Genomic DNA, 14,368 nt, shown 5'->3' with positions numbered 1-14,368 from the left:
CCCTAAGCTATTTTTACCCCCGAATTCTTCCTCATTTTGTTGTCAGTTGCAATTCAGTGACGCGGTGTCAGTTTGCAGAGGTTTACTCCACGTGCGCCCTATCGCGTAAGTCCTTAGCGCAAAGTTTATTTTCTCATGCGCTATTGTCAAACTGCGTGTATATTTTATACATACAAAATTATAAACATGTTTAAATGTATTATTTAGTTTATAAACACAAAAATATCGACCAAATATACTACTCAGAATCAAAATCAACACAAATTAAACTTAAATAACTCAATCAACACTAATGAATAACGTGTGGTTCAGAACAACATTATTGTATCAAATCAAATCAAATCAAAATCATCTTTATTCATTTTTATATACAATATGTATACATAAATGGCGTCAATATAAAACTATTACTAAACTTAAAGACTAACATAGTGTTGCTTAGTTTTTGTATGGAATTCATTAAAACTATAAAATGCACCTTCAATTAGAAAAGATTTTAAAACATTTTTAAAATTGCCAGAGGTTATTTTATTTTTAATTGAAATTGGTAGGCTGTTAAAAAAGATAATCCCATTATAGCTTGGCTTCTTTTAAAAAAAACTCTTTGTTATGTTTTGTAATTTGAAAATCATGTCTTCGTCTAGTATTATATTCATGTTTGTCGAGATTTTTTGATAATGTGCCAATTATGTTCTTTATATAGAGAATAGTGTTAAAAATATAAAGGCTGTAAACTGTCATTATCCCTAATTCTGAAAAATAAGTTTTACAAGGAGTGTCATATTTTAGTTTTAACATAGTTCTTAATGCTTTTTCTTGCCAATATAAAATTCTATTCATGTTAAAATTTGAAGTAGCTCCATAGACTTCAATGCCATATGTTATGTGTGAATGAATTACTGAATAATAAACCGATTTAATTGTTTTCAAATCACAGAAATTTGACAGTCTCTTTATAGCAAAGATCCCAGAACTTATTTTAGAGCAGACTTTATTAACGTGACCTGTCCAATTAAGAGTACAGTCCAACGCTAAACCTAAAAAATTAGTATTTTCACAAAGGTTGAAAGGTGGCGCTGTTGAAGTAATAGATTTTGACTTCCTGCAAGAAAATTTAATAATTTTTGTTTTATTTTTATTAATTAATAAATTTAAGCTATTTAGTTGGTCATTAATTATATTGATTGCAGTGCCAATTTCAGAAAAAACTTTATTAATATTTCGGTCAGAGATTGTTAAATTAATATCATCGGCAAAAATACTGAAATTGTTATTAGCTGTAAGTGTATGTAGACAGTTTGGCAACTTTCCCAAATAGCAAAGAAACAAAAATGGTCCAAGGACAGAACCTTGTGGTACAGAATAATTAATAGATCTGGTTTTTGAATTGATTTTAAAAGCTTTATTATTTTCAATGTGTGATATTTCTACATATTTTTGGCGATCTGTTAAATAAGATTCCAACAAAGCTAATTCTTTGCCAGATATACCAAAGAAAGTTATTTTTTTTAATAAAAGTGAATGGGAAACACTATCAAAAGCCTTTGTTAAATCTAAAAAAGCAGCTACTGCTTGGTTACCTTCATCCAGTTTGTTAATCACATTTTCAACAAAGGCTATTATAGCTGTTACAGTGGATTTTTTTTGCCTAAAACCATGCTGTTCAGTGTGATTGGAAAATAACAAATTATTATTTTCCAAATATTCTGTCAATTGTAATAACATGCATTTTTCAAAGAATTTTGACAAAGAGGGTAGAATTGAAAGAGGCCTATAATTAGACGGTTCATTTTTGTTTCCTTTTTTATATAATGGAATTATTTTGGATATTTTTAACTGAGAAGGAAAAACACCTGAAATGAGGCATGCATTTATAACATGAAGAAGTGGTTTGAGAATTGCCCACTTAGCATCTTTAATTATTTTTGTTGGGATATCATCACACCCAGAGGACCATTTGCTTTTGATTGAATTTATTATTTGAATCAACTCCTCTTCTGAAATGGTTTTGAACCTAAAAGTATGATTAGTTAATACTGCATCTGTTATTGGTCTATTTATTATTCTCTTATTCATTTTAATTTCAGGAATAATTATATTCTCTACAAGGTCAGCATACAAATTATTCAATATGTTGACTACTTTATAAGGATCAGTGACACATTTACCTTCGTGGTTTAAAAATAGCTCTGTTTTTGATTGATCCTTGCTACTGTACAGTTCCTTTTTGATCAATTGCCAAATAGATTTTGTAGGGTTATCTGATTTATTTATTATGTTTTCAAAATATTGCTTTTTCTTTTGTATTACAAGATTTCTGTATTTCCTTTTTTGCATTTTTAAGTTTTTTTTTTACACAAACATTTTTATTTCTCCTTTTTTGTCTATAGTTATCTATGAGCTTAGTCCGTTCATGTTTTATTTCCCAATCAATCCAATTTTTTCTTTGGGGGTTACTTCTAACATTTATTTTTGGAAAGTTTTTATCAAAATGATAGTTCAATACATTATAAAAATATGAAAATTTGTTATCAATTGGTGTTTGATATAGTTTGTCCCAATTTTCATTTGTCAAATCATTCACAAAGTTTTCAATATTTGGTTTTTTAAAACAACGTTTCATTTCCCACAGCCTTATATTTTTATTTGTATTTTTGACATTATCCAATTCAAGAATTTGCCCATCGTGGTCAGAGAGTGCAGTTACAAGACAAATTACCCTTACATATGTCTTATTAATATTTGTAACAAAGTTATCTATTGCCGATTCACAACTATCAGTTATTCTAGTAGGAATATTTACTGTGTAATACATGTTATGTGTCTTAAGTAAACTAACAAAATCAAATTTTTTACAATCATCGGTCAATACATCAATATTAAAATCTCCTCCAATGCATAAATTAGTACTAAAACTTGATAGAAAACATAAAAGTTTGTCCAGGTTTTCTAAAAAACCAGCAATATTTCTTGAAGGAGTTCTATAAATGCCAGCTACAATAACCTTAACATTGTTCAATTCTAATTCGACTGTACAAGATTCAAAAATCTTATCTGTGTTTAAATGATCTATTAATGAATTAGTTAGTTTTTTACATCGAATTTCTTTTTTAACTAAAATTAATACCCCGCCTCCTTGATTCACATTCCTTACATAATAACTCACAGTATTATAGCCAATCAATTCAAAATTTTCAATTTCAGTTAATGTTAATTTGTGCTCTGATAAAATAACAACATCTGGTTTAATTTCATCAATTGTGATTTCTAAAGAATCAATTCTGCTACTTAAACATTGTATGTTTTGATGGAAAATATATAATTTCTTACTCTTACTGGCTTTTGAAACAGGTGCTAAATTAGTGTTTGTTTTGGTTTTTTGTTTCTTAAAAAATACTTCTTATGATTAATTAACTTATTATTTACATTATCAGTTTCAGTTCTTGTTCCTATGAAATTTTCTTCGATTGAGCGTAGTCTCCTCATAAATTCTCGAGCTTTACTTTTGTCAGGAGTTTTGAATCCATGGAAAAGGGAATCAGATGACATTCCAGTAAGTGTCTGGCAATCTTCAGAGTTTTTGTGCTCAAGTGATGTAGGTGATTTATGGTCTATTATGACATTACTACAGTTCACTTGTTCCTTAGATGGGTGGTCATGTAGAACAGCAACAGGTGTACTTGCTATTTTGACACTCTTCTGAGATAGAGTCTGAGCATCTTCAGGTAGGCTCGCAGGAACTCTTAAATTCATCTCTCTTGTGATGCAGCTCCGTAGCATAGCTAAAAATGTTTCATATTCTAGCCCATTCTTTAGCACTTTTGTTGGTTTCTCCTTCTGAGCAATTATTTCCACCCTTGCCCCAGTGATGTAGTGGAAATCCACTATATTTTTGGAGAAAATATTTAGTGATATTTTGTCCCTCACACAGCCCAATGGAGAACAAAGAAGTCTTTTGCAGTTTTTCTTTTTGAATTCCTCTGTGAATTTCTTGAAAGCTAGGTTATAGTCCATGACTGTGGGTTTACTCCTATAAATATCCTTGGTCACAAGCCCATAAATTGCGGCACCTTGCTTGTTCTGGAGAGTAACATGGCTGTTTAGGCACTCTGAACGTAAAGGTCGGCCAAATTTCTTTCTGAAGGCAAGAGCAACACCTCTACTCATCTGTCTTTCGTCCTCAAAGTCACCAGAAATTGAGTGGGCAAAAGCTACAGACTACACTATTAGCTATTTACTAGGAGATGGAGATTGCAGTCATTCTCAAGGAGTTTGACCTGGGTATAAGTCACTCTAATTGATATCAGCAGTAACAAAACTCAACACAATTTATCTTACTTTTTAACTACAAAACTCAAATTTATATTACAAATTTAAAAGATAATGGCTATATACTGCCCCTCCCTACCGGTACCAAGAATGACCTTCATCCACCATTGTTACTTAAATTCTAATTCAAATGACCTTAAAATAAACTCCTTCTATCTCTTACAAACCATTTTTCTTTTATATACCTGTCCGTATTCCGTCTCAGGATCTAAACATTCTAAACACCTCAGGAATACCCGGCGCCTCCACCAGCTTGTCACACCCCCCTTAGCTACTCGCTTGGCTTACAATGAGATTAAATATTTGTTTTACCTTTTATCCCTTCGGGGCGTGGGGTGGACTGAAGTGAAGAGACGCTCAGTTGCTCAAAACAAACTTTAATTTGACACAAAACCAAGAAAAAACAACTTAACGTATCATCAATAAAACTCACACAAAATATTAATCAATTAACGCTCTACTTCGGACCCTCCTTTACTATATTTAGACCTGTGGTCTCCGGCAACCCCAAATCATGTTACCATCTCGACCCGACACTCCCGTCGTGTCCATGGACCGTCTTCTACAAGCTCCCCGTGGCGACTGACGACTGACTACTGTAGACTCTCGTCAACCAGGTACTCCTAGGTACAGAAGTTATCCCCGGTGGCGGGATAATTGCCCAGACGCGGGGAAATTATGGGGCCCTGCGTCACAATAATTTGCAAAAGCTTTCATTTAAAGACTCGTGAGCTTCCGATTTGTATACAGCAATGGTTATATAATCAAATTACTTATTTCCTATAATCAATGACAAATCACAGAGTAACGAAACTAACCTCATAGTTATATAGAATATTTTTGTATTCAACCAGCTGTGAGTTAAAACAAATGATATTCCACTAAAACAAACTTAAGACTTTAAAGACTGCTTTAAAAAATAATTTTGAACGTCTAGTATTTTACTATGTATATTTAAATAATCTACCAAATAAATAAACGTATCAATCATTAGGCCTATAGAATTACACATAGGATAAATAAGTCAACCCTAAGTATGTCTTTAAATTTTTATCCAAATGCTGAATTTGTGCCACAAACGCTGTTATGTTAAGCAAATTATATTATATACCAAAAGCTAATTTAGAACTTAAGCGTCGGCTGCTAGAATTTTCAAAAATTAAAACTTAATTTGTAAAAAACTGGGTCCCTAAATTAAAATTATGGCTTCGACATTCCTTAGTTCTCAAATTTATCTTTCTTTCAACACAAAAATCATGAAAATCCGTCGAGTGGTTGATTCAGAATCGTGAAATAAAAAAACCCTGTCACGTTTTAATATATAAGAATGTTATGAACAAAGAAACTAGGTTTATGATTAGGTTATTCAACATTTACATATTATATTTCGTTATAAAAACAAGTAAAATGGGTAAAATTTATGTTATTTAGTGTTGCGGAATAAAACTCTGCATGCGCCCGCTCCTGTTTTACTGGTGAAGCGCCTCCTCAAGGGTTAAATAAAATTACTTTAAGCTTAGTTGTAAATAAGTTGAGTTCACTACAGATGAGTTAGTAGAGTGGTATTTTTCTGCACGTTATTTAGATTTGTTCTGTTTTAGTCTATATTTCCCTATTTATTTCCTTGATGTTTGAGAGCTTTAGTTCTAATTCAAGTTCATTTAGCTTTTGTTTTGTAGCTCTTAGAGGCAAATGGGGTGTTTTTGTGAATTTTAAGTAGGGGTCTGCGGGCCATACTTCTTTACTTTAAGTTGGGTAAAAATAGTGCACTGTAGTGCATAAAATATTTTCTTACTAAAACAGTTATTTCTGCTACCTGGTTGTGCATTTAAATTAAAATGGCAGATAAATCTTCAACTCTTCTTTCAAAATATTACAACAGATTATAAATAATGGATAAAAAGTCTTAATAAATTATTTATTGGGCAAGATTTTATTTGAAAAGGAACCTTGTATGGTAAATTGGAAGATTTATGCCCTGAAGAAAGATGTTTCAGTTAAATTAAAAATGCAAGTTTAAGTTGTGAAGCATAGTTGGTACAAGGTCACAGTGATTCTGCAGAGCGCAGGAAAGTAGTGCCAAAGTGGCACAAACCAGCTTGTTACTGAACAATCACTAACCAGCTGTCTGCAGAATCGGCACATCTACAGCCACAAGTTTCCCAACCGGGAAGAGTTAAGTTATGTTAAAATGATCTGTTGATAAAATCAAATAAATTTATTGTGCCTCTGTTTAAAAAGATGTTGTATTTTTAGATTGATTATGAACAAAACAATTAAGAAGATTATGTGAATCGTGCTGAAGCAAAAAAGAAGATTCATCATCCAGGCTAGAATTGGAAAATTATTACAGTCAAAAATTGGATTTTGTCTTGTAAGTTGGGATTACTAAAAGCGCAGTGTATGATGTGATAATAATAGGCTATATTTCCTAAGCTAAGTTACAAGTGTAAGATTGTTGTAAGTGTTACAAATTGTTTTAACCCGGAATAGTTTATTTATAAAGCTTTAACTACTTGTAGAAACAATTTCATGATAAATTATTGAAGAAATGTGCAAGTGTTCATCACACACATTAGTGGTAGAAAATGTTTGAAATGTTACAAGAATATTCTGAAAGTAATCAAAATATGTCTAATAACACTCTTGAAACATATATTTTTACTTATACTGTTAACTCGCAAGGCTTTACATATTACAAAAGATGGTAAGGTGTGATTGATTTCAATTGGACACTCAAGACCAATCATCAGACCCATAGGTGCTTACTGCGTCTGATCATGGTTGCGCCATCTTTTATATGTACTGTATTTACCGTCTTGTCAGTTATCAGTATCTTCTTCTTATATATTACAGGGATTTTTTATTTCACAATTCTGAATCAACCACTTGACAGATTTTGTGTTAAAAGAAAGATAATTTTAAGAGGGAGAGGAGAGAATGTTGAAGTTGTTTCAGTGCTGGTTTAACTGACAGATGGTTTCAAACATTCATTGGAATGTTTATTTTACAAGATATTAAAAGTTATGCCTACATACTATTTCACTTAAAAACATATTTTTTTCTTACTGTAAAGGATCTGCGTTTTTAGGAAATGTGTGATTTTTAGCAACACATCTCAAACATTTGTGTATAATCAAGTTTCGTCGTAACTGCAATCTGTGTAAGTATAAGTTTATGTCATTAACTAAAATTTTAACTCACGCTAAAATATTTTACTAAGCAAACTATCGCTTAACCGTTTAAGTAGTTTATGTGTTGATACTTCTTTTCTTGATGTTTAAATGTGTGTTTGTCGGCATACCAAAAAAACCAAAATTATTGTTAGTAATTAAAATGTCAACCGGTTTAGCCGGTCTCTAGAAAACTGCCAAATTAGCTGCAGGATGTCAGTAGAAACCAAAATTGATTCAGGGTGCTTTCCAAAAGTAAAAGGCTCGGATGCAGGCTATGCGTGGTGGAGACGACTTTAAAACATGTATTCCAAGGAGTACTACAAGGTAGACAACCACTTGGAAGACCAAGAATGAAGTGGAAAGACCAAGTAATGAAATACATCTCCAGACTAGGATCTACATTAGAAGAGGCAGGGGATAAAAGAGAATGGGAAGCCAGAATCCCCTTAAGATTTCAGTGGCCATGGAGGTATAGTAAGGTACCTCAGATCAAGTACGATAAGGTACGGTAAGTATCTAAGCTCAATATCGTAAAACACGATGGATTTTATTCGATAAATATTATGTTTAGAGCACTTTTTCAAAACATGTCATCGGCAACATTAAGAGAGCAGTTTTGTCCATCGATTTAAGAATTATGTAAATACATTTCATATAGTGTTATCACACACTGGGTTGAGAATGGTTCTCGATGAATGCAGAGGCTGTAGATTTCGCGAGGTGGGATCACCGGGTGCGGAAGTGATTTATATTCGCAACTGTTAATGAGATGAAGCTCTAGCTTGAGCCGTTACCACACACTCGGTCCAACACCTGTGTATAATACACATCGCTGTATATTGTATAGTTATACAACTCGCATTCGTCTTAGTATATTTTGTATGGAAAACCTGGTTGAAACGTTATTGTACATTATGTTGTCCCAAAAGTGTGTATAATATACTTTCACTATTGTATAGTCCTACAGTTAAGCTTCTCCTATTTGTTCTATGTATTTTTTATTTGTTCTAATGTACAACTGTCAATGATTGCAATCTAAACATACAGGATGTGTAAAACTCTGCTGTATATCACGAGAGGCGAGTAAACAAATCAGGTGATTTGAGTGCTACATGTTTCGCTCACGACTATGGGTTGTAAAATATTGGTGTGCAGCTACTGTACTCAAGACCAGTGTGTGTGAATTGGCCGCCAATCTCACTTCAAGGCTTTTCAAATCAACACAATTGCTATTTTATTTTAAAATTATCAGATTTAAAATGCATATTGTATAGGCGTATAATCTGATTTAAGATATAGGTGGTCACAAGACATTTGTTTATGAGATGATTTTCCCCATTAAAACTGCCAGCATTTGTGTACGAGTGTAAACTAGCTGTTCTGAATTATATTCAGTTTTAATTACTACTCGATTCCCGTACGTAGGATGGGCCAACAAATTGTACGGGTAAATATATGTTTCACAGAGTGTTATTGTTATTAGATTATATTCAGTTTTAATTACTACTCGATTCCCGTACGTAGGATGGGCCAACAGATTGTACGAGTAAATATATGTTTCACAGAGTGTTATTGTTATTAGACATATTTCCATTCACAGTACTTTCTCTAAATTTAATAACAGGTACAATGCATATCAAAAAGCTATTTAAAAGGAAATAGCGATGTGGCAGAGATTGTTCTACGTGCATAATGCCGTTACCAACTAAATGCTTTCCATTACAATGATTATTCTATTTGTAAGGTTATGATTAGGGCCAAATGTTTACTCAAACAAAACTTCACAGTATCTAGGTATTTGTCAGTTGTGCAGCCTTTTCATCTCATGTCAATCTGTCTTTACCTTTGTTTAACAATTAATTTTGGGTCCTAAGTTTGGATCCATTATTTACGTATCACAAGTCCCATTGTTTAATTTTTTGTTCAATCTTTCTCACTAACAATTAATTGTCATTGGGCAGTGAGAAAGATTGAACAAAAAATTAAACAATGGGACTTGTGATAAGTAAATAATGGAACTTTGAGAACTTGTTTTATATTTTTTGCCCATTAAAATTTTGGCGATCTGGGCTACAGCCTAGTCAGCTCATATACGAAATTGGGCCTGATGAAGCCACAAAAAGATTATCAATGCTGTCCAACAACAAGGTGCCCTAAATTACGGATATTTCCTGCTGTTGAAAAAAAAGGCAAACATAGTTGATATTTTGAAAAATAAATGTGTTGTTAAAGAAATGATTGGAATTAGAATGAAAAAAAGGTGCTTTTTTCTAAGTCAGAAACAAACAATGCTTTTAAAACATAATTAGTATAGGTTGAAGTAGATTTATTTTAATTTGTAATTTTGTACACCAAAACCGTGCTGCTCCAGCAATTGTAACACTGAAGCTATGTATTAGCTAAACATAGAACTATAGGTACCGTACTTAAATTAAATTATGTTTAGAGGTAAGGATAGTAGTGTAATTGTAGAAACAGTAAGAGAGCACTCTTATTATCATACAACTTATTTTTAAAGAGATTTAAAGAGAGGGTATAGATTACTCTATTCTTAATGAAGCTATGGGCTGCCTCACAAGAGTTGATCTCAAGATTGCTAACCATACAAATTTCACATATTGTGTGTAGCAAAAAATGTAAAATTTAAGAAACAAAAGTGTGTCTTATTAACTTGCCTCCTACGATAAATAAATTGAGGCGATTTTGCAGGCATCCAAGTTTTTCAAAGTCTGTACATTTCTCAAAACAAATTCACATTTCAAAATAAAATATTGAAATTTGAATAGGACTTTTCACTAACCTCTACTCACAAGAGAATGTCCTAAAATGGTTATTTTGGTTGTATTGCATGAGCTCAAAGTATAGCATGCAATAGGCATCCATCGTAATAGGAACACATTTTATTGGAATTTGTATCGAATGCTTTGGGTTGATGATTGTCTCATGGGCTGGTTGTTTTATCTAGATGTCTACTTCCCTGTTAGTGTTGTCTGATTTTTTTTATCAAGGCAATCATGGAGTTTGGTACCATTTGTGAAATGCTTGATTGATTGACTTCAGATATTTATTTGATTTGCTGTAAAAAGGGGTTCTTAAAGGAGACATGGGAATGGGGTAGAGTTACAAAACATAAGACAATGTGCCAAATTAAGTTTTGTAAACACATTTCCTTTTGCTTAAACACTTATTCTTATTGAGTATACTTAAGTTGCACTGTGATATGAATTACATTTTATTAAGTTTTCGAGATTACCAGTTAGTTATAAGACATATTATTATTATTGCATTAGATAGGTGCTAATACTATCACAGACCATAAATAAAGTTGAACAGAGTACCCACAGATTGAACACTTTTGAAACTTGTAAACACCAATGAAGTGTTTAAAAACGAAACTTATAACAGATAATTTTTTTATGTTATTTAATTATTTATGTAATATGGAAATCCAAGTATCCTGTCACACACTTCTCTGTATTTTTCGGCTGAGGACAGGTTGATTTTTCTTTATTTCTGAGCTTACAAGCTAGTCCTACTAAAAGTTTGGGATTTCCATTGTTACATGCTCATCAGAGCAGTGTTTATTTGCCCAGTTCGGAGACGATGACGTTAAGACTATAAAGGTTTAGTTACGGAATTAACTCTTTGGTGAAACCCACAATCCTAATAGTCTACTGCTCATAATGTACAAGACCTAAATTCTCTATTTATGGACTGTGTCTAGTATAATCTAACTGTGCTAGTTTGTTAGTGATGTAGTAACAATAACTGTGTTGTAAACAACATTTACCTACGATCGTTTTTTTCAAACTAGCTTTTTCAGTTTGATTTTTAGAATCAAAAAGATTCACTTTACCACATGGTTTGCTTTCTTTACAGCCCTAGTGCAATAAAAAGGACCAATTGGGTTCAAGGATTAAGAGAAAATAAGTAAAATGTTAATGCTTTGAATGGCAATTTATCAACTGGTAACAAACAATTCAATTGTTGAGCTGCTGACTTCCTCTGGAAACTCACACATTCCTTACTTATCCTAAGAGAACTAAATGATTTGCTAACCAACAGTTGCAGGAAGGTTTATTAAAAGATTTTGAAAATGCAAGATTGTTCTTGAACGGTTTCAATACATTCAGTATTGCTAAAAAATTACATTTAGCCTACTTGTACTTGAGAGGTTACCTATGGTAATAATGCTGCTAGCATTACCTGTTACCTGAAAAAAGTAACCAAAAGAGTAAAGGTAATACAGTTTTACGAACATAATTAATAAACGGTCATAGGTAAGTTGTGTAAGCAACTTGCGTAATTAGCTTTTACGACACTTGTAGTAGTTATAAGGTAAAAATATACTTGTTTCTTAGGACTATGTTTACGCAATTGTTGCATAAACTACTATTTCCTGTGTTCTATTTATTCCACAGTTTAGTTATAAGAACTGTTCATTTGCATTTATAAAATTTAACTACGAGTACCTTTTATTGTAATATATTTTACATATTAGTTTTACTTATTAGTTTTTGGTTTTTGACATTTAAAAAATGTGGACGTGGAACTTTTTTATATTTTAGAAAAATAAATTTATATTTTAGTAGTAAATGTGGTGATTTTTATCCTTAAAGTACTAGGGGAACCTGCACGCTTTCACTTGAAAATCTAACAGCAATTTCTTCTCTTACTAAAACATGTATTCAACTCATAGAAACAGAAAGATAAATATAAGGAATTTTTACTTTCTCCCACTATACCATAGTATATGGAGAAAGTATTGTTTTTGTCAAAACTTTCGAGTTTGAGTTTTGAGTGGATATATCCGTTTTATATCTGCAAAAAAGTGGTTTTCGAAGTGATTTCTGAGCGTGTGTGTGTGAGTGTGTCTGTATTCACCGAATAGTGGCATCCTTCACAGGCACACGGCCGTACTGTGGCACCTTAAAAAATTGTGGCACCTTTTTCTGCCACAGCTAATTCGATCATTTTTGGGGTTTTCCAGCATTATTACGTAGTTTAAACATCACATGCCACAATTGAGTATTTTTGAACTCGTTGATGTGAGTTTAAGCAGCGCAGGTACACGCCGAATTGTGGAACACGAAACCACACCGGTAGCTAGCGCGCCTCATGCCGTCCGCCGGAATTATAACTTCCCTAATGCTATGTTGCCAATTCTCGCGCCAGCCTACACTCTAAATAGTGGCACCATGCCGCAATTCAGTATACATCAACAGTGTGTGGACAGGATGCCACTTAATGAGTAGTAGCGCTTGAGCAGTGTGTAGAACAGTGCAACAAGCAACTAATAATACACTGTACTGCCACTTACTATAAAACAGTTTAAGTACCATAAATAATATACTTTTGCTCCGAGTGGTGAACAATGTTTTACATTACAAATAATTTGTGTAGTAAATTATTATTTAAATTGTTTTTATGCCGCCATTAAAAAATTTATTTTTGTTTACAAACATAAATTGGTAACGTAGTTACTTTGTATCAATTGAATTTTTACATTGAAACAATAACAATGTTTTTGGTTAGATCACTATATAAGTTGCCCTATGCTGCAATTTTTTATCTTACAAACTATTTCGTGCTGATACATCTATTTTATTAACATTCTAGTCATGTTGACAAAATATTTTACAATTACATTTCTGAATCACTCAGTAAAGGTAGATTTTGATGCATCATTGCTGAAAGTTATGTCTTGCTTCTCACTCTCAGAGTATTCCAAAGACATCTAATGTTTCAATCCATGTTCAAATGTTATATGAGGTAAACATATAATCGAACCAATTTAAGTACTTAAATTTAAATACATATTATTATCAACACGCATAAATTAGTTCAGATTATATATCATCTCACAATCATATTTGCAAAACCTACTGTGCTGTTTTAACCAGTCCCCACTAACAAAAGCATAAAATGAAAGGTCCTAAAGAGGTTAACTTTGAGTCATAACAAGAGTAGTTTAAAAGTTGTAACCGTGAAACTGTAAATAATTTGATATTGCTTGATATTATACAATCGTTTTACAATTTTGTCAATCTATCTGTTACTTTAAATACAAATGTATTTCTATTATTCAATGTTTTGTTTTGTAGAACCTTTAGTATTCTCAACTTTATTAATAACTAGCTGAGTACCCGTCCTTCGTACGGGGATGGTATACAATACTTATTGTAGTTAAATACTCGTGCTTTGCATTTGCAATGAGAGAGGACACGTTTTGAGAAAATTTGGTTTACTATAATCTACGGTATACTATAGTATATAGAACATCTACCATAGCCATAATGTTCTACCACTTCACCTAAACAATAGAAAGAAGTAAAGTTCACACACTCAGGTTTTGTTGCTGCTTGGTTAAAATTAGCTGTTGTCATAAATGTATAAAGAACTAATGGTGCTGCACCCTGTTGGTAAACCGTATAACCTTTTAATGCTATTGAACATCATAGAAACAAATTGTGTAGTTGAAACAGCTGGCAAAATTATTTAATTCCTTTTAAATATGAATACTCATAAGGTTAACATGGGGAACTCTAGAGCCGCTGGGGCGGAACCCGAAAGGATTTTTGAGGTAAGAATATGTCTCTATATGTTTAATCGGGAATGTGAGCTATTATCATACAAAATTTCAACTCAATCCGACTAGTAATTAATGCGTGATTGAACTTCAAACAAACAAACAAATAAACAAACAAACGCACAAACTTTCACATTTATAATATTAGTATGATAAACCTATTTAAACTTACAATATCAATTTTAGGAAATTCCTAGAATGGTTGGAAATATATTGGCATCCGTGAAGTTTGTGTAATGTTTTTTAAAAACACGATGAGTTTTATTTAACTTCA

At 32.3% G+C, this 14,368-nt stretch overlaps 1 protein-coding gene across 2 annotated transcripts in view; it reads left to right on the top strand.

Moving 5' to 3' along the window:
- The window catches only part of LOC128987130 (uncharacterized), a 139,399-nt gene extending 127,561 nt beyond the window's left edge, over positions 1-11,838 (top strand). For both annotated transcript variants that reach the window (XM_054407849.1, XM_054407848.1), the window contains one exon: positions 6,586-11,838. The gene's annotated coding sequence lies outside the window, so the exon portion shown is untranslated. The remainder of the gene's footprint in view (positions 1-6,585) is intronic.
- Positions 11,839-14,368: the final 2,530 nt, after the last annotated feature.

This window comes from Macrosteles quadrilineatus, unplaced genomic scaffold, assembly GCF_028750875.1.
Source record: "Macrosteles quadrilineatus isolate MER2022 unplaced genomic scaffold, UCM_ALF_1.0 Scaffold_2__2_contigs__length_208266976, whole genome shotgun sequence".
NCBI lineage: Eukaryota > Metazoa > Arthropoda > Insecta > Hemiptera > Cicadellidae > Macrosteles > Macrosteles quadrilineatus.
The sequence above is the reverse complement of the archived record's forward strand: the minus strand, read 5'-3'. Positions and strand labels throughout refer to the sequence as shown.